This window comes from Vulpes vulpes, chromosome 7 (genome assembly GCF_048418805.1).
Source record: "Vulpes vulpes isolate BD-2025 chromosome 7, VulVul3, whole genome shotgun sequence".
NCBI classification, from domain to species: domain Eukaryota; kingdom Metazoa; phylum Chordata; class Mammalia; order Carnivora; family Canidae; genus Vulpes; species Vulpes vulpes.
In genome coordinates, this window is record NC_132786.1 from 22,385,357 (window position 1) to 22,403,733 (window position 18,377).

General features: G+C 46.5%; 1 protein-coding gene across 4 annotated transcripts in view; it reads left to right on the plus strand.

Moving 5' to 3' along the window:
* DPP6 (dipeptidyl peptidase like 6) overlaps positions 1–18,377 on the plus strand; it is a 908,079-nt gene that overhangs the window by 748,009 nt on the left and 141,693 nt on the right. The window lies entirely within an intron of this gene.

Genomic DNA, 18,377 nt, shown 5'->3' on the forward strand with positions numbered 1-18,377 from the left:
AACAGTGAATGGCAAAGCTGGTGTACAGCAAACAACAGTTAAGAGACAAGGGTTCTGGTCCTGGGTGTTATCCTAACCCTCAGCTGTCAGGCTGCAGTCAGCGAGCCCAGAGGTTGAGTGAAAGGCTGGGATGGGATGATCTCTAGGGTGTGTCTCAGCTCCAGCCTCACCCTAACTTAAAGCTGGGTGAGAGAGTCAGTGCTGCTCCACTTTCTTTCGGGAGATTGTAGCGGCCTCTGCAGGAAACCTCTGGAGCATGAGATCAGGTGACACAGCCTGGGTCCAGCTCACCGTGTCTTTGATGCTGATTACATGAAGCTGAATTTTAAAAACTCTTTTCCTAAAATAACACAGAAAATGGTTATTTTCAAAAGCTTGGGGTGAGGTTGTACTAGACAGTCTGTGTTCTGTCTCAGAAATTAAAATAGTCTTGTTTTTCCCAGTGACATGATTATATTCCCTTGGTTGCATATTAGTTTCATTGCCTTGAAATGGTCTAAAGACACAGGAGCATTTAGGTCACAGAACTGTCCTAGCTATTACTAAAGGACCCTGGCGCCAGACACGCAGCCATCGGGATTTAGCTAATAAGAGTCAGCCAGTGAAAGGAGGTCAGGAGGCTTCCAATCCCCAGTGGCAGGCAGACACCAATCCCCAGTCAGTGCGAGGAGATGAAGCTCACCTTTCCTGAGAGGCACCTAACTCTTACACGGGGAGAACCTGCAGCTTCCAGGAGGGAGCCCAGAGTGTTCAAGACTTAGTCTCCAGCAGCCGATGACATCCCTCTGCACTCATGACTGAAGTTGTTTCTGGGAAGCAAATGGTACCCACATCCACCAAGTCCTTCCGTACAGGTGACCTGGTGCCCCGCAGAGGCTCCCCTTGCTCTCCGTGATCCTTGGGGCATCTGCTGCCCCAGCCTCACTCGCCAACCTCCTCCCACAGCTCGAGGAAGAGCTCAGGGTAAGCAGCCTTCTTAACAGACATCAGGAGAAGGACACTGACTCCCACCCTGGTTAGCATCTCTTTCTGCAGTCCCACTGCCTCCCTCCTTGTCACCCAGTGATTATCACTAACCTAGGGACTCACGCCTCACATTGGCACACAGGAGAGGCCAGATCTTGAATTAGAGGCCGCACAACCTGATCCTACCTTCTGGAAACGGCGTGCACTTTACAGAATACTCACCCCACAGTTTGCCAAAGGAGGAGGGATATGTGTGCAGGCATGACATGAGGGCTGCGGCTGGACTTCGGAGGCAGATGGGGCTCCAGACTGTTCACCCTCCAGACCAGTTACCTTCCCTGCCTGAAGGCACTGTTGCCTCTTGGATGATTGAGTTTATACTCGTGTTCCGCTTTCTGGGGGTTTGGGGTGGGTGTGAGTGATTCCAGAGTCATCACACTTAACTCCTTAAAGAGTAACTGGCCACAAAGCTGAGTTCACATCAGCTTCTCTGAGAGGCTGGGCTCATCTCCCCGGGAGTGACACGAACTCCTGTTGCTGCGATGTCTTGCTGCCACTGATGTGTCTCTCCTCGGTTGAGGATTGATTAATGACCTAATACATTTTTGTGATCCTCAATCACTTGAACACCATGTAGTCAAGTGGAGGCAAGTAGCCAGGGTCTGTGTGACTGATGGTGCGGGAGGTTCAGCTTCCTTTCTGCTCCAAGGAGATGAACATTCAGTCAAGTGGTAATTGCTAATATTTGGGCTTAGTACCAAAACGTACTAATGTGCTCATGGAAGTTTTGAGTTTCTAAACTTTTTTTTTAACTTTAGGGATTTTATTAACAGATCTTGTACCGAGTATAGCAGGCAACGTATCTCACCCTTGGAAGCGTCCTCCGTACCCAAGCAGGGGTCAGCACACTTTTTCTGTAAAGGGGCCAGGTAGCAGATGCTTTAGGCTCTGCAAGCCCACATGGCCTTGGTCTCAATGTCTCCACTTTGCTTTTGTAGAGCAAGAGCATGTGTAGGCGATATACAAAGACGTGGACATGGTTGTATTCTGATAAAACTTTATTTACAAAAATGGGCATTTTGGCTGGAGGGCTGTGGCTGCTGACCAGTGTCTCCAGGGATCCTGTGCTCTCCTGACTGTCCTCCCCCCAACCAGGAAAGCCTCACCCTAGGGACCCGCACCCTGGTCACAGCGACCCCTGCTGCTCTCTCTCTCGGCAAAGGAAATCTGCAACCCCTGAGCAGGCCATGCAAACACTAACAACATCCTCATTGACATTTTATTTTAAAAAATAAATACTGCTCCCCAAAGGAAATCTCCTCTAATTATAATGAGTCAGACTGAAATGAGTAATTCTCCTTCGGGAGCAGAGAGCATAGCTGCAGCTTGGGATCATCAGAGAGCTTTCCGAGCATCATCACCTCCTCGTAGGGAGTGACTTCAACAAGGCACTTGGCCCGGGGACCCTGTCAGCCCAGGGACCCTGCACGCAGCACCAGGAACTGGGCCAGCGGCATGTTGCCTGGTGCCTCTCTGTGGCCTCCAGTTAGTGGCTTTTGCCCATTTGGGTGACTTCTGTTGGACCCGCAGATGACATCACAGGTGATAAATCCTGCCCAGTTGGCCCACTGTTACAGGAAAGGGGAACGCAGACGTGGGGATGCCTCCATTCTGCCGGGATGGTGTCTGGGATGGTGTTGGTCTGTGAGCTCAGTTGTTCATTGATGGAAAACATGGTTGCTTTCAGAATTTGATGTACCTGCTGAGCCTGAAAACAGAAAAATGGATTTGGCTAGATTTAACAGAATTAAATGATAAAATATATGTAAAGTGTTGAGGACATGTCTTCTTCCCCTTGCTCCGCGCCCCCATCTTTCTGTGGTCAGTGTCCATAGCCATTGGCAGTGAAAACAGAAGTGACTTCACACTTTTTCCCCAGGCTGTGACTCTCTTCATTTTTCCTCTGCCGATGAATCTCTGCCTGCATTGAGAGCTCCTCTGAGTTTCTTTTTTTCATCTTTCCGTGAATCCCCATCCCTGCATGTTTGTCTCTTTATGTGCCCTCTTGTCTCTGCTAACCTAGAACACGATTGAGTTGTCTGTCTGGAAACATCCTTTCCTTTCCTTAAACGTCATCTCTGCAAGGACATTTCACAACAACAGATGCCGAGGGCAGCTGCAGGGCCTCGTGTGCATGTCTGGCACACACCTGGGTCTCCGCGCATTAGCATGCAAGCATGGGGAACTTAGGAGGCCAGTTGCATAATGACGTTTTCCTCTGGAGCCAGGGGCCGTGGAGACTTCTGCAAATATGACTGCATGGCACTGGACGACTTGCAGGGTTCGAGGCTGACATGTTTGCTGGTGGCTCAGATGATCAGAGATGGAGAAAATGGTTTTCTCTTTGGTTAGCCTACTACCACAGTGGTTATACATGGACAGCGTTGAGAGGGATATTTAATAAGCCTATTGGGAGTTCTTTAGTGTAGACGTGGCTCCAGCATGTGACAAATGAAGAGCAGGTAAAGGAGTCTGGGGATGCTGCCAGAACCAGAGCTGGAGCTGCCCTAGGTGTGCAGGTGACCAGGTGGGGGTGACAGTCCGACAGAAGAAAACTGAGGAATACTCACAGGCTCTGCTGTCCTGAGTGGGAAAGGAAGCCGACTTACTCCCGGGCTCTGGGGCCACATGGGGTTGCAGTGTGGATGACCGTGAGAGATGCTCTGTGTCTTCTTGGAGACAAGAGAATACAGTTGACTGTGTTTCCCCAAATGGGGGGATTTCAGCAGCACGTTATGAACAATTGCCTTGCATCCCTGGCTCGTGAGACCTGAGGATACTTCTCCAGGGCAAGTCACAAACAGAATAACTAACCAAGGACAGTGGAGGAATGCACTTACGGGGCTCCTTCATATGTGGTTCATGTAGCAGCTCTCCCAACAAGGTCTCAGGGCAGCCCGGACTCTCGAATGTTCGCCTGGTCCCAAGAGTTTTCAGGAAGGCAGATGTGACCAACAGTTGCTGTGGCTGGTCAGCCAGCCACCTGCAAAGAACCGGAAGGCCACTCCTTTGTGTGTGCAGTTCTGGCAGTCCTTAGTCACTCATCTATTTACTGTTTCAGTGAATTCTTACTGCACACATCCTGTGCTCTGGACCCTCCACCAAGGTCCTCGAGATGCAGAGGAAAGGTGGTTCTTTCCATGTCATGGACAAGGCATCTATCCCTGCATTTATCTGCTGGTAGCAGCTGCCCCTGCTTTCTGCCACCCTGCTGTCCCCACTGCATCTGTGTCACACATGAGCTCTGGGTCCCGCGGGTGGCAGGGCCGCAGGAGGTGGGTGACCGCCCCACATGGGTGCCAGCCTTGTTCAACCAAGACTCCTGGGCCCTCCGGGCTTGAGACAGGGATGCCACCTACACGTCCTCTCCTGGCACATCCACTGCTCACTGGTGCTCCTCCCATCAGAGCAGTTCAGCGCCCTGCAGATGCCTCGGCCAAGCCCCTGAAGGCCTCCCTGCAGCCCCACCTGCCAGCAGGCTCCCCTCCCAGGCTCCCAGCAGTGCCCCTCGCACTCGGACCCCGTTCACCAGTGTTCTCTCAGAGCTACCTGCCTGCTCAGGTCTGGTAACAGCCTTGGCTCTCAAACGACTGAGTCTATTCTAAGGAAACGAAATTCTAAAAATCCACTTCTTGTGAGTGTTTGGACATCAGGGTTGTGTCCTGCCTACTTAGCACCATTTTACTGAAGGTTCTTCCTAATGTGTCAAAGCAAAAGAGAGCGAGGGTCTCACTGACCAGCACTGACTGTTAGCAACCGGGTTATCCATCCAGCAGTCACTAGAGGATCCAGAAGAATTCAAACTGATGGTTTTTGTGCTCATATTGGGTCACTTCAGAGCATTTAGGTTTCTGCTGCACAGAAAAAAAGAGTATTTAAAAATAGGGGCACCTGGTGGCTCAGTGAGTGAAGCATCTGCCTTCAGCTCAGGTCATAATCTTAGGGTGGTCGTGGGATCAAGCCCCACATCAGGCTCCCTGCTCAGTGGGGAGCCTGATTCTCCTTCTTCCTCTGCCTCTCCCTCTTGCTCATGTTCTCTGTCTTCCTCTGTCAAATAAATAAATAAAATCTTTAATAAAAAATCTTTAAAAATAGCCCATTGGCGCTGTAAAAATTCATGCTACTAGAATGTCAGTTATTCAGCATAAGATAGATATCAGATGAAGAGATTGTTCTCCAAACACCAAAATGCTCTGGTAAAATGGAATAAAGAACACATAAATAATTGACCTGAAGATTTGCTTCGGGTCCCTCTTCGGGGTGGGCGTCTGCAAAGACGCTGGCAGCCACAGGGAGGACAACCTGCCCCGTGTGTGATAGCAAAGTGCAGACAGAAGGGACAGATGAGTGGCATAGATCCTGCAGCCCCAACCTGCCCCTGGGGATGGGCAGGTGTAGCCAGGACACCTGCTCCCGAGCTGGGAGCGAGATAGCACAAGCTCAGGCACAACTCAGCTTTGAACCCAAGAGCCCTTGTCTGCAAACCAACCGCCTATTCCTTCTCAGAATCTGAAGGCCCTGATTTGGAGCCCAGAAAGAATGGAATGTTTATTTAGCGTATCCTATTTTTACAGACCAGTAAAAACAAAACTTCTAGCCTCAAAAGGGCCACATTCAGATCCTGATTCTGGCACTTACCAAAGGTATGATCTTAACCTACTTAATGTTTCCAAGCCTTGCTTTTCTCGTCCGTAAAAATGGTGATAATGACATGTGTCCTGTAAGGGTCACTGTATGGATTACATTAATTTATTTAAAGTACACGGTGTAGAAACCAGAGTAAAGATTCCATGCTAAGCACAGAGCCTGACACGGGGCTCACTCTCATAATGCTGAGATCATGACCCAAGCAGAAACCAAGAGTCTGACATTTCATTGGACTGCACCACCCAAGCACTCCAAGAAGAGACATTCTGATCACCAAAGACAAAAAGCTGATGCCAAAATGTATTAGTACAAGCCAACCTACAAAAATGATGCTTATCTTCCATTAGTTTCCTCCATGAGTTTCCTAATAACTACCCCTGACTCAAACTCCCTTTCCCCTTGTCATGCCATGACTCCACAATTTATTGTTCTTTGTTAAAATGGTACATAAAGCTCTCAGGTCTATCCAGTTCTTGGGGTATTTGCTTCTCTTCTATGAAGGCTTTCATGTTACATGAAATATTAACATCAAATAAACTTTGTATGCTTTTCTCCTGTTAAAAAAAGAAAAAAGAAAACACTCAGTATATGGTGGCTCTGGTGGTTATTTGCTACTTGGAATTATTACTTGGCTTAACCAAAATGTAGAGAATGAGAAAAAATAAGGATTTCATCAAATGAACGTTCGGTGTGTGTCTGGTGGTGAGTCAGGCCATCCCCGGTAAAGCAGGGAGAAGCAGGCATGATGTGGGGTGTGGGTGGGCATCCAGAGGGCTCAGCCTCCCCTTCAGTGCTTCTCCGGCTCCTAGGAGGTGAAAGATGCTGTTTGGGAAAAATGTATCCCCCCATCCCTGTCCCTCTAGGCCTGGAGCTCCTAGCAGGTCTGTGTGTGTTGATCTCCTTAGAGAGGCCATTAGCAGGTGACAGCAATTGTCCTGCTCCGATGCCACTCCAGAAATTGTCCTTTAAATCCTTTAATAAGGATTAAAGAAGCTGGGCATAAGATCCCCAGAACTTAGTCATCTTCTAAGGGGCAGACTGTATCCTTGAGACCACTGTCTCTCCTTTCCCCCACCCCCAGCCCCTGGTAATCACCGCTCTACTCTTGGTTCCCATGAGTTCAGACTTTTTAGATTCCGCAGGAAGTGAGATCATACAGTATCTGTCTTTCTCTGTCTGACTTATGAAATGGTAATTAGGTGCCAGGAGGGAGACGGTAATATTTCAAGAGAAACTTAAACTTACACAAGGTTATGTGCCAATTATATTACCTCAGTGATGCTGGGGGAGAGCCTGAGGTCCACCTGCTTCCCTGCCCCATGCACCAGGCCACCCTGTCCTGGGACCACAAGCAGAAACAGATGAGCCCCCCCGCCTCCAAGGGCACTATTGCTCACCCAGTTCTAAGCCACCAAGGGGGCAAAGCTACGTTTTATCGACATTGACAAGTCCAACGAGGGGAGAAAGATGGATCATTCCAGCAAGAGGAAATTATTTAATGAAATGTCGTAGACATGGGGAGGACCAGACTGAAGTGACATCCCATTAATAACTTATAAAAGCCTCTAATCAGTTTGGGTTAATTTGGTATTCATTGTAAAAACATTCATCATGAGCACTGAAGTCCATGACAGTAGCCAAGAAATTAATATCACCGGGATGGAAATTGCCGTATGTATCCTCAAATAATGGATGGAGCGGTTTAGTGAGTGATTTACTAGCTCACCGAGGGTACCCTTCAAGTTTAGCACAATATGCTATCTCTTCGTGGCCCCGTGGGACTCAGCCACTTGATGTGCACTCAGGCAAATACACTTGAGTTTTTGTACCTTAATCTCAGCAGATGGGGCCGCAGAGCTGCCTGACAGTCACAGTTGAAGAACGAGGCAAATTAGGAGGTGGTGGGTGGGACTTTCTCCTTCCACCAACAGGCTCTCAGAAGACATGGGGATTTCCATGCACAGAGAACTCATAACTGCGGGATTTTAGAGGAAGTAGGGAGGCCATGTAAATAGTAAAACTTTGGAGTTTTAAAACATTTTTGTCCTGCTTCACAAATACAGGGGAGGGTGTGAGAGAAAATTCATTCTTAAGATAATACGAAAGTATGTAGTTAAGAATCATGTGTTTGCACAGAAGTCCCTTCTCAATAGAAGCCAGAGTGGTGAGTAGAAACACACTCATGACAGTTGTCTGTCATAATAATTGTTTAAGCCTTAACCATCCCAAGTGTTTATAGGAGAGTGATTTGCCAAAGCATGGCCATTGACGGAGTGAACTGTCATACAACCACAACCAGTAAAAACTGTAAGCAGACTGTATGTGAACATGGGAATATATCATCTACTGATTAGTATTAGGACTAAGAATAAGGTGTTTCATATCTGTTTGGCATATGGGAAAAGATGATTATTTTGGCCTGGCCAAACATGCACATTTTACCCACTTCTTTTTTTTTTTTTAAAGATTTTATTTATTTATTCATGAGAGGTACAGAGAGAGGCAGAGACACAGGCAGAGGGAGAAGGAGGCTCCATGCAGGGAGCCGGATGTGGGACTCAATCCCAGGACCCTGGGATCACTCCCTGAGCCAAAGGCAGACGCTCAACCCCAGACCCACCCAGGTATTCCACATTTCACCCACTTGTGAAAGTTTCCTGGGTACAGCAGCATTATATATTTATTAAAAATGGAGGGAAAAAGAAAATTCATTGTCAACTCTCAGGTGTAGGAATTCCACTCAGGAGGCATGTGCTCCATCCAGCCTCATGCAGTGTAGAACACAGCAAGTTCTGGGAGGCTTAGTTGGGGATAAGCCAGTCCTCAGGGATGACAGTACCTTTAATTCGGTTAGCTAATGCAAAGCACTATGCAAATGTGTCCTTTCTCCTGGCTCTGCTTCAGACCCTGAAGATGTGTTTTCCAGAACTCACTTGTTAGCCAAAGCAATTAAGAAAAAAGGTGGATTTAGGGTTGAAAACCAGGCCTGACCCTGTTGTGCATGTTGGTCTGGAGCATAAACTATGTTTCCTTCCTCATCAGAGCTCCCCTAATGCAATTGTGCTAGAAGCAGTGTATTATTTTCAGGAAGAATCTAATTTAGAAGGATGCCTACATCCATCTTGGGAATATGAGGCCAGAGAATTTCAGGATAACCTATCAAATAGAATTTAAAAACAGGACTACGACACTACATTAAGAAAGAGTGCATTTACTGGTAGCTTCCTTAGACAATGTAACCAGACAGTTATAAATTAAAAGAATCTTTTTTGACCTGCGATGGGGGTACCAGGGTGGAGGCCACAGTCCCATCTGGAGCCCAGTGAGGACATCCCCCATTACATGGAGAGAGTGGATTCTGGCCATTTGGAGATTTTTCCAGAAGCCTGAGTGGTGCTCAGCACCATCTGCACTGCTAAGTGTTCTCCTTCATGTCCGTAATGGGCTTTTTGGGTCGTCTTGCAGATTTCTCCCATTTGAGGGGAGGGGACACCTCTATTTCATGATTCCTAAAATGTTTCACAGTTGGAGAAAGTAAAAGGAATGGCTGCACATCCTCGTCTGCGTAGAATAACCATGGCTTCTTCCTCTAAACTGCCACAACCTCATCAGGGCCATAGACCCCAGCAGTTCAACATGGGCCTCTTGGTTCTACTGTTCAACTCTTTCGGTTTGGAGTAACTATCTCCCAGACCATACAAGGACAAAGAATGCTGTTCATTGCCTTCTGATCGCCCACAGCCCACCGCTCTGTATCTAGCAGAGTACAGGTTTTCAACAAATACTTGTTAAACGGATGATATCCAGAGGGAAAGTAGAATTAAATGTCAGATCCCAAGTTCTTGGAAATTGGAAAAACCTGGTGTCCTAACCTAAAACTTTTAAGATCTAACCGCTTGTCCGACACTTGATCGTCTCAGCAGATATGAGCAGCGCAATGGAAGGAGTTTGGGATCTTTGAGTCAGACTTCTGTTTTTCTTAAACTGTTATGCAGTGAATCTCTCAAAACAAAAATGTGAGTCTTCACTTATTAAAACATTAGGCTGGACTGAACTTTCTGACCAAAGGGTTGGAACCCTTGGCTCTCCACATGCATTTCAGAGGATAAAACCAACTCTGTGCTTATCCCACCAAGACACCAAAGGTGACTTCATCCTGTTTATTTAAACGTCAGAGGGAAGAGTCAGACTTTCTGACGTGCGTTCCCCATTTACCCTCCAGGGATCGCGTCTCCACTGATAGACAACACGGAGATACTTAGTGCCCAGCACAATGTTTAGCTCACTTGAACAAGTGCTTTCAAGAACTTTGGGGATATTTTAGCAGCATCTGAGTCAATTACTTGCCAATGATCCTCCTGCTTGTTCTACAAAACGGACTTTGCAGGACTCCTTTGTACCATTTTGCCAGCCTTTATTGGTTATTATTAGTCAGTTAAAAATACTGGAAAGTCATAATACTTGACTTTTTGAAGGAAACTTTCATGACACCAGTGTCTTTCTACTCTGATGTAGTTGTGTTCACAGTCCGTGAGGTTTTATGTTGCTTGTCGGATGCCTAGGGAGCATGGATCTACTCATGATAGTTTGACTTTAAATTTACCTTAAAAAAAAATTCCTATAATTTCAATATAAACTTAAATTGCATTCTAAAAGGAATAATACTACAAGGGAGCATAGATAATCGAAGAATCAATTAAAAAAAAATAACAAACAGATCCTGGGCTCCTTGGTGGCTCAGTTGGTTAAGCCTCTGACTCTTGATTTTAGCTCAGGTCATGATCTCAGGGTCGTGAGGTTGAGCCCTGTGTCGGGCTCCTTGCTGGGCATGGCATGGAGTCTGCTTACGATTCTCTATCTCCCTCTGCCCTTCCCCTATAAAGAAAAAAAAAAAACAGGTCCTGTTTTATTTATTTTTAGACCGTGTTTTCTTTCTATTTTTAGACCTAGTTCAGCTACTTCCACTTATAAAGAGCACATAGCAAATTAGCAAATTGATTTTTCTGTTTGTTCTTCAGTTTGGAAACCTAATCATTTATCTGAATGGTTTTAGTTTTTACTCTAATGGCTTCAATGGCCATTAACATTTGGAATTATGTTTTTAATTTCCTGAGTTGGGCCTGATTTAATGAGTGTAAGTTATGCATGGGGGTGAGCCAGGTCCAGGCTAGCATCCTTATATGACCTTGCCACTGAGGCTCTGTGCCTGCTGAGCAGGGCTCTCCTGGGTTCATTCACCATGCACCAAGCCTGCAGTGCCCCCGCCCTCCGCAGCTGCACCTGGGCTCTGCTCACCTGTCACCTGGCTTCACCAGGTTTCTTCCAAACCTTCCACGTGTCGTGTGTGGCGGTACCCGCTTCGCAGCCAGAGGCAACCCTGTCTGGTTTGCTGCCCAAATCAGAGCCTCATGCTCAACTCCCCCACCTTCCTCTTCCCTGTCTTGATCCATCAACAGTCCTGGGAGTTCTGCAAAGCCAGCTTTGCCTCTCCATTCCCACTGTCACCTCACACCTGGGTTCCTGTAACAGCTCTGCCTGCTTGTCTCCCTCCTGGAATCCACCCTGGCTCCAGAACCTTCTCCATTCTGCAACTGCGCGACTACATCAGCTTTCCCACGCAGAACCTTTCTGCTGTTGCGTCGGTTTTAGGGAGAAGGCCTAAGTCCCTGAGCCCTTCCTGGGCATGCTCCCTGCCGTCACCCCACCTGCCCCAGACGCCCCAGGCTAAGGATGGTTAGAGCACACTCTTTCTCCCCTGCTCGGCCAGCCTCCCTGCTGGTTAAAGCCATATTGCCTTCCAGATCCCAGCTCACTCCTGTTCTCCTACATCCTCCCCCTGCAGCCAGCACAGAGCTGGAGACCCTTATGTTTCATCTCCTACTTGTGCCACCCTCACCATCATCAAGTGTCACCCTGGGCAGGTATGTCCCATGCACTTACTTTCTTCCCCAGTGGACCATAAGCTCCCTAAAGAACCTCTCCGTCATCCCTAATACCTAGACTTGACCATCGGTGAGCACTGAGGCAGAATGAGGGAGTCAGTCCACACACGCAACTGCAGCAAATCAGTTCATACAACTCAATTACCTTTCCCAGTAGAGGCATAAACCCCCAGCTCACTGGTCCTATTTTCTTCTGTTTTCACCCTATGGTTAGCTGACCTGCTGTTTTAGGCCATAACGAGTGGCACACCTCCCTTAACTCTTGGCCTTTCTGGCCTCCATAATTACCCATGACATCACGTTCAAGCTCAGGTGTAGCCAAGTTCCAGTAAACTTCCAGATTTCCAAAGAAATTACATGTAGTTATGTAATTAATTTTCTCCATAGCCATACAAACTCATATGTTTTTTTTTAAAAAATTAGGCGAGAAATGTGAATATTTAATGAAATTTGGATGAGTGAAATGTCCCCTAAAGTTGCTACTTGCTATTTCCTACAAACCTAATCACCGCAGGACAAGGGTCATGGTGGCTTAGTGATTTCTGTCTTAAATTTCCTGTGTTCTGCTTTGTAAGATTAGCTGACTCCAAAATCTTCCTTCCAAAACACACAGAATAATAAAAGAATAACAAGTCAGTGGAAAAGGAAACCATCTCTTCTGGACTGACGATGCACCATGGAGCCTCGCTGCACCACATCTCACTGGTACATATGCAGCGCCGGGCATCTCCCCGTTTCCCTGGTGAATCGTATCTGGGCTGGAAATTGGTGTCAGAACAGAGACATCCTGTCAAGCAGCTGGGGCTGCCTTTCTCCTCCTGGGTCATAGAGACCCAGTGCCAGCCTATTTGCGATTTCCCAGTGAAGTGGCAGTCTATAAATCCTTCCTTCCAATAACTCTGAAATTTTATTGGCCAAAGGTTCAACAGCTTGATAGACATTTAGTGAAACAGATTGTTAGGACGGTGATTCTCAGCTCCTCTGCACTAACTTTATACCCCAGAGGCTCTAGTGTGTTTAGACCCAGGTTGGGGGGCACCTGGGTGGCTCAGTGGGTTGAACGTCTGCCTTCGGCTCAGGGTATGATCCCAAGGTCCTGGGATTGAGTCCCGTGTTGGGCTCCTGCATAGAGCCTGCTTCTCCCTCTGCCTGTCTCTGCCTCTCTCTGTGTGTCTCTCATGAATAAATGAATAAAATCTTTAAAAAGTAAAAGAAGGAAGGAAGGAAGGAAGGAAGGAAGGAAGGAAGGAAGGGAGGGAGGGAGGGAGGGAGGGAGGGAGGGAGGAAGGAAAAGAAGACGACTCAGGTGGCCCAGGTGTCAATTAAGTGAAAGCTCCCAGGTGCTTCTTATGTGCAGCCAGATGTAAGCATTACAGGTCCAGATGCTGGCAGGCAGGGGACCAGGTGGCCTCTTACATAAACTTTGAAGCCTCACAACCACATTCCAACTTCAGGACAAAAGCAAGAATATGTAAGATTATGTTTTTAACCACCAGGCCTTTTAACAAAGAAGGGTGTTGCATTGAAATTGTCAGCCATTAGGACATTTCCAGGGAAACCATCCCTTCTGAGAGGCAGCTGGACCCCATCAGACTCACAGCACATCCGGGAGGTTGCTAACTGCCTTGCAGATTGATTGCCATGTTCCTGGCCCCTGAATTCAGTGCCAAGTTGGGATCAAGATGTCTTAAAACTAGTTTGTTTTCTTTTCCCTCTAACTGTGGGTAAGGAGTCATTGCTCACATGGCCAAATGTTTTACACAATATTGACCATTTTGGGTGTGATTTTCTCCAATCAAACCTATACGCAATAAAGTATATTTAATACCTTAATAATAAAGTTTATTACAAATAAACGACAGCCTGAAGTCACAGAAGCACTGGCTTCAGGTTGTCACTGTACGGCTGCATAGCTCGGGACATAGGACCGAAGAATACACCAACCCTTCCCTTAGGGCTTCCAGTGCCCCAGCCTCCGGAGGCGTTTTGTGTGTATGGCCTTTTTCATTCACCATATCTCCATTCAGCAGTGAGAAAATAGTTCGGAAAATGTGCATTACGTTTTGCCCAAGATCATGACTTAGTGATGGTATCAGAACTGAAACCCGAGTCTTGGTGCCCCTGCTGCTTTCTTTGTGCTGAGCTGTATGTCTGGGCTCAGTGTCCTCAGCTGAAAAGCCGGAATGACTTATCTCAAGACCAGATGAGTTCATGTCTACGAAAAGTCTTTGAAAATCTTTTAAATGCCCTGCAAATACAAAGTGTTATTATTACTGTGAATGATGAGGTTCGTATTCACGTCACCCAGAAGAACCTTTTTTTGCGGTATCTAGAAACCGACTGTCTCCTGACATGGCCTCAGGTGTAATCAATCTAACACCCTTACCTTCGTCCCTACTAGCACCCTGAAAGTGGACCCACCTTTGATATTTCCATACAGAATCTCTGCAGGTTCCCTAAATGACCTGTCAGAACCCCAGCTCAGACACCAAACCCCAATAAAACATTCCTCCCATGAGAGAGCAGCTCGTTAGTCCAGGAGGACATAAGTCACATGGAGTGAGTGGTGCACAGAGCTCTTTTAGAGGGGGTAACAAAGAACAGGCTGTATGTCCCCTGCCCCAGGGGGTGACATTTGTTTTTACTACATTTACATTTTTTGTTTTGGATGCATTTTTTAAAAGATCATTCATTCATTCATTCATTCATTCATGAGAGACACAGAGAGCCCGATATGTGACTTGATCCCAGGACCCCAGGATCATGCCCTGAGCCGAAGGCAGACGCTCAACTGCCGAGCCCCCCAGGTGCCCCTTCAGATGCTTTTTTATATGTTAATGAAGTGCTTTATTATGAATACACATGAAGTGCAAAGAATAGTAAAATGAACAGTCATACCTTCCATGCAGCAAGAAGCACAGCAGGTGAGTGGGGCTGCACATGCCGGGTCCCCTTCTGTGTCTGCCCCCTCCCGACGAAGCAGGCCTGAATTTTCTCTCTGCTTCCCTGCTGCATTTACAAGAATGTTTTACCACATTTTTGTGACTCTCTAAATAGCATATCACTTATGTTTTAACTGATGTAACCGTTGCCATATGTTGCTTATACCCCTATTGCCTGAGTGTGGCCCCCAGCCTTGTTGGTGTTCTGTGTATATTGATACATGGGCTCTAATCGAGTCTTCTCGATCGTACAAACCTATCCCAAGGCCTTCATGCAGGCTTCTGTCTGTGGATATGCAGCTTGTTTCTAGTTAGTTTTTAATTTTATTTGTGGTGTGGCTGTACATTTATGTGCGTCCTGTTGCACATTTGCCAACATGTGGGTTTGTATTTGCATATGTTTGATTCCTGACGAGGTTAATATCTTTTGTAAATATAATTACCACTCATGTTACCTCTTCTGTAAGACACCTGTCAGTGTCTTTCACCTGTTTTTCTCTGGGGTTGTTCATCCCTTTCTTATTCATCTGTGTAATTTCTTTATATATTTTGAATTCCGTGTCCACTTTATTATTGCCAATATTTTCTCACATCTCATACCTTGTCTTTCACCCTGGTGTTGATAGGCTTAGGCAGGAAAAGATGATAATTTCAGTGACATCAAATTCGTTCATTTATGGCTTGCATTTCTTAGGTCTTTTTTAAAAAGTCCTTTCCCACCCTTAGGATCTATTCTCCTACCTTATCTTCTAACATTTTTATAATTTCATCTTCACAATTACATCTTTAATCCACTTGAAAGTGATGTTGGGGTATGGTGTGAGAATTATTTTTCTACAGGAATAACCAAATGTCCCGGAACCACTTACTGAAAAAAAAAATCTTCCCTTCCTTACTGGTTTTTCAGGATGCCTCTGACATTTGTGAACTTGTGGGGTATGAGTGGGTTTGCTTTCAGACCCTCTGTGTCTTCCAGCTGGCCTTTTAACTATCAGGGTAGCAGAAACACACCTTCCCAATTATGGTAGCTTTATGACAGGTGTGACATTAAATCTATTACAGAGTCTGTATCCATAAGCCGTACGTTGGTGTGTCTGGTCCCGACCATGTTCTTGGGAAATGTCTTGGCTATCTTTGGCCTTCTGTGTGCAAGAGCGTGTATGTGTACATGTGTGCAACACACACAAGAGTTTAAAATAAGTTTGTTCAGTTCTTTTAAAAAACACTTTTGGAAGAGGGGCACCTGGGTGGTTCAGTTGGTTCAGCACCCGACTCTTGATTTCAACTCAAATCATGATCTCAGGGTCAAGAGATCAAGCCTCATGTCATGCTCTGTGCTCAGCAGGAAGTCTGCTTGGGTTTCTCTCTCTCCCTCCACTCCTCTGCTGTTCACATTCTCTCTCTCTCTGTCTCTGTCTCTCTCTCTCTAAAAATAAATAAGTCTTTTAAAAAAACACTTTTAGAAAATTAGTTGGAATTACATTAAGTTTATACCCCAACTGAGGGAGAATTTATCAATGTCAGCTACTGGATTTTTCCAGTACATGGTAGAGTAGCTATTTTCTTTTTACTTTTTCAAAAAAAATGTCTTTTTGCTAAAGTTTTATAATTTCCTCCATAAATTGTTTCCAAATGTGTAGCTTAAATTTATTCCTAGGTATTAGGTATTTTCTGGAACTATTTTTTTCAAATGTGACTTTTCTAATTGATATTTGCTGGTGAATAGAACTACAGTTCTCTTTTTATATTGTTTTTTTTAAGATTTTATTTATTTATTCATGAGAGACACCGAGAGAGAGAGGTAGAGACACAGACAGAGGGAGAAGCAGGCTCCCTGTGGGGAGCCTGATGTGGGACTCAATCCCAGGACCCTGGAGTCAAGCCCTGAGCCGAAGGCAGATGCTCCACCACTGAGCCACCCAGGCGTCCCTTTTTTTTTTTTTTTAAAGATTTTATATGACTTAATTTCCTATGATTTTTCTTTATTTGACCTGCTGAGAAACCATCTTTGCAACAATACCACCTGACACTATCATCACATTGCTTGGCAGGGATGTATTATTTATTTACATTATCAAATTCACCTTTATTCTTTCCTCACTGGCCCACAACACTGGAAGCGGTACCACTTGGCAGCAGTGCATTCCTAAACATAAACCCAGGGACTCGTTTCAATGAAAGGGCCTGCTTATTAGGTAGGCATCCAAGAGGTCGAGAACATTTCATATTAATTTTATTAAGAATTGCATCAAAATGAACATGTGAAACTTAAAAGTCCTTCAAAAGAGGCTATGTCCTCACACTCCTTGCTTATTGCCCCTCAGCTTGAGAAACATCGATCTGGAGTTTTCTTTGGAGGAGGAACGCTCAGTGAGATCTGTTGAGCTGCCTTTTAACAAACGCTAGCCCTCCTTAGGAACAGTCCAGCACAGATGTAAGTCCATCAGCAGAACCACAGTGAACAGTAAGAAGTGTTCTGGAAAACTCTCTCCTGCCTGGATGTGGGGGGCGGGGGGTTCATCCAGGACTTGGCTTGTAGACGTCACACTCCTCCCGTGGACTCACGGTGACCTGAAAGCACAAGAGCTGTGTCTGTGGTGTCATGGTGACCTGGAGACCCAGTGGAGCTCCCTTCGGCACCAGTCCCGCTTGCAGCATGGGGGGTTGCAAGCAGGTCCCAGCCCCCCTCCCCCCCAGCATCCTCCCGTGTGCGTTACCCCCTTACGGTGACTTCCTGTGCATGTTAATCTCATACCTGAAAAGAGAACACAGTCCAGGGCAGAAAAACCCTGGTTCCATTCGCTTGGATGTTAAACCCCCTCATGGGGATTGGCCTCTTATGAGCCAGACTCGATGAGTAGTGTTTGAGCACCTTCTGTATGCCTCCCAGCCCGCTGCCTGGGGGCCGCCTGTCGTCACGTGTCCTTGTGGTTCTACCTTCCTGCATCATTTGCACCGAATGGATTAGCAAGGCCAGGAAAACCCAGAACATTCTTCAGGTCTTTGTTTCAGAACATAAGGAGTTCTGAGGCAGAAATGATTGCTTGGTTAGGATCCCACGTACCAAGCGACTTGCAAGTGTTTGATGCAAGCCACACACTTTCCCACTACTCCAGCAGGGCCCCCTGAGTGACCACACAAAGCAATGTGCGTTCAGCAGATGTCTGGGATGTGGTTTTCGGGGCCACGTGAGCATGTTAAGGAGGGTGGGGGGACACAGTAAGGAGGGCGTTCTGCGTTGGTTGTCCTCAGGCTCTGCCTCATAGACGAGAGGCCAGGCTTTGACGGCTCCTTTGTAACAGAGAGAGTGCAGACCGCAGGTCCCGAGCTTTAAGTTGTCCTGGGTGGAATTACTCATAAATTCTGCTTTTTCAGTTTTAATTTTGCATTCACCACATCTTCCCTGCCAAGCATGCTGGTGTTCTGCGTACACTAGTGATGCAGAAGTTCCTCTATCGATGAAACTTGTTTACGTAAAGAGGAAGTTCGTTGGAAAAAATAAATTATAGGACCAGTGATACCCCCAAACGGTACAAACTCATCAAGGTGCTTGGTGGTTGGGCAGCCTCTGGGAAGCATATCCTCGGTGGGAAGAACCCAGGGTTCACAGCCCCAGCTTGGAACAAAACCCAGCCCTGCACCTCACAGGGCCGTGTGAGGCCCGTGACTCCCCGAGCCTCGGTTTCCACATTTGTAAACAGGGCAGAAAGACCTCGAAAGGGTGCCATAAAGGTCACTAAGACAACTCGTGGGCAACCTCACTTGATGTCATATTGTTGGTTCTGTTCCCTTCCTTGGCCACTGACATGGAAGGACAACC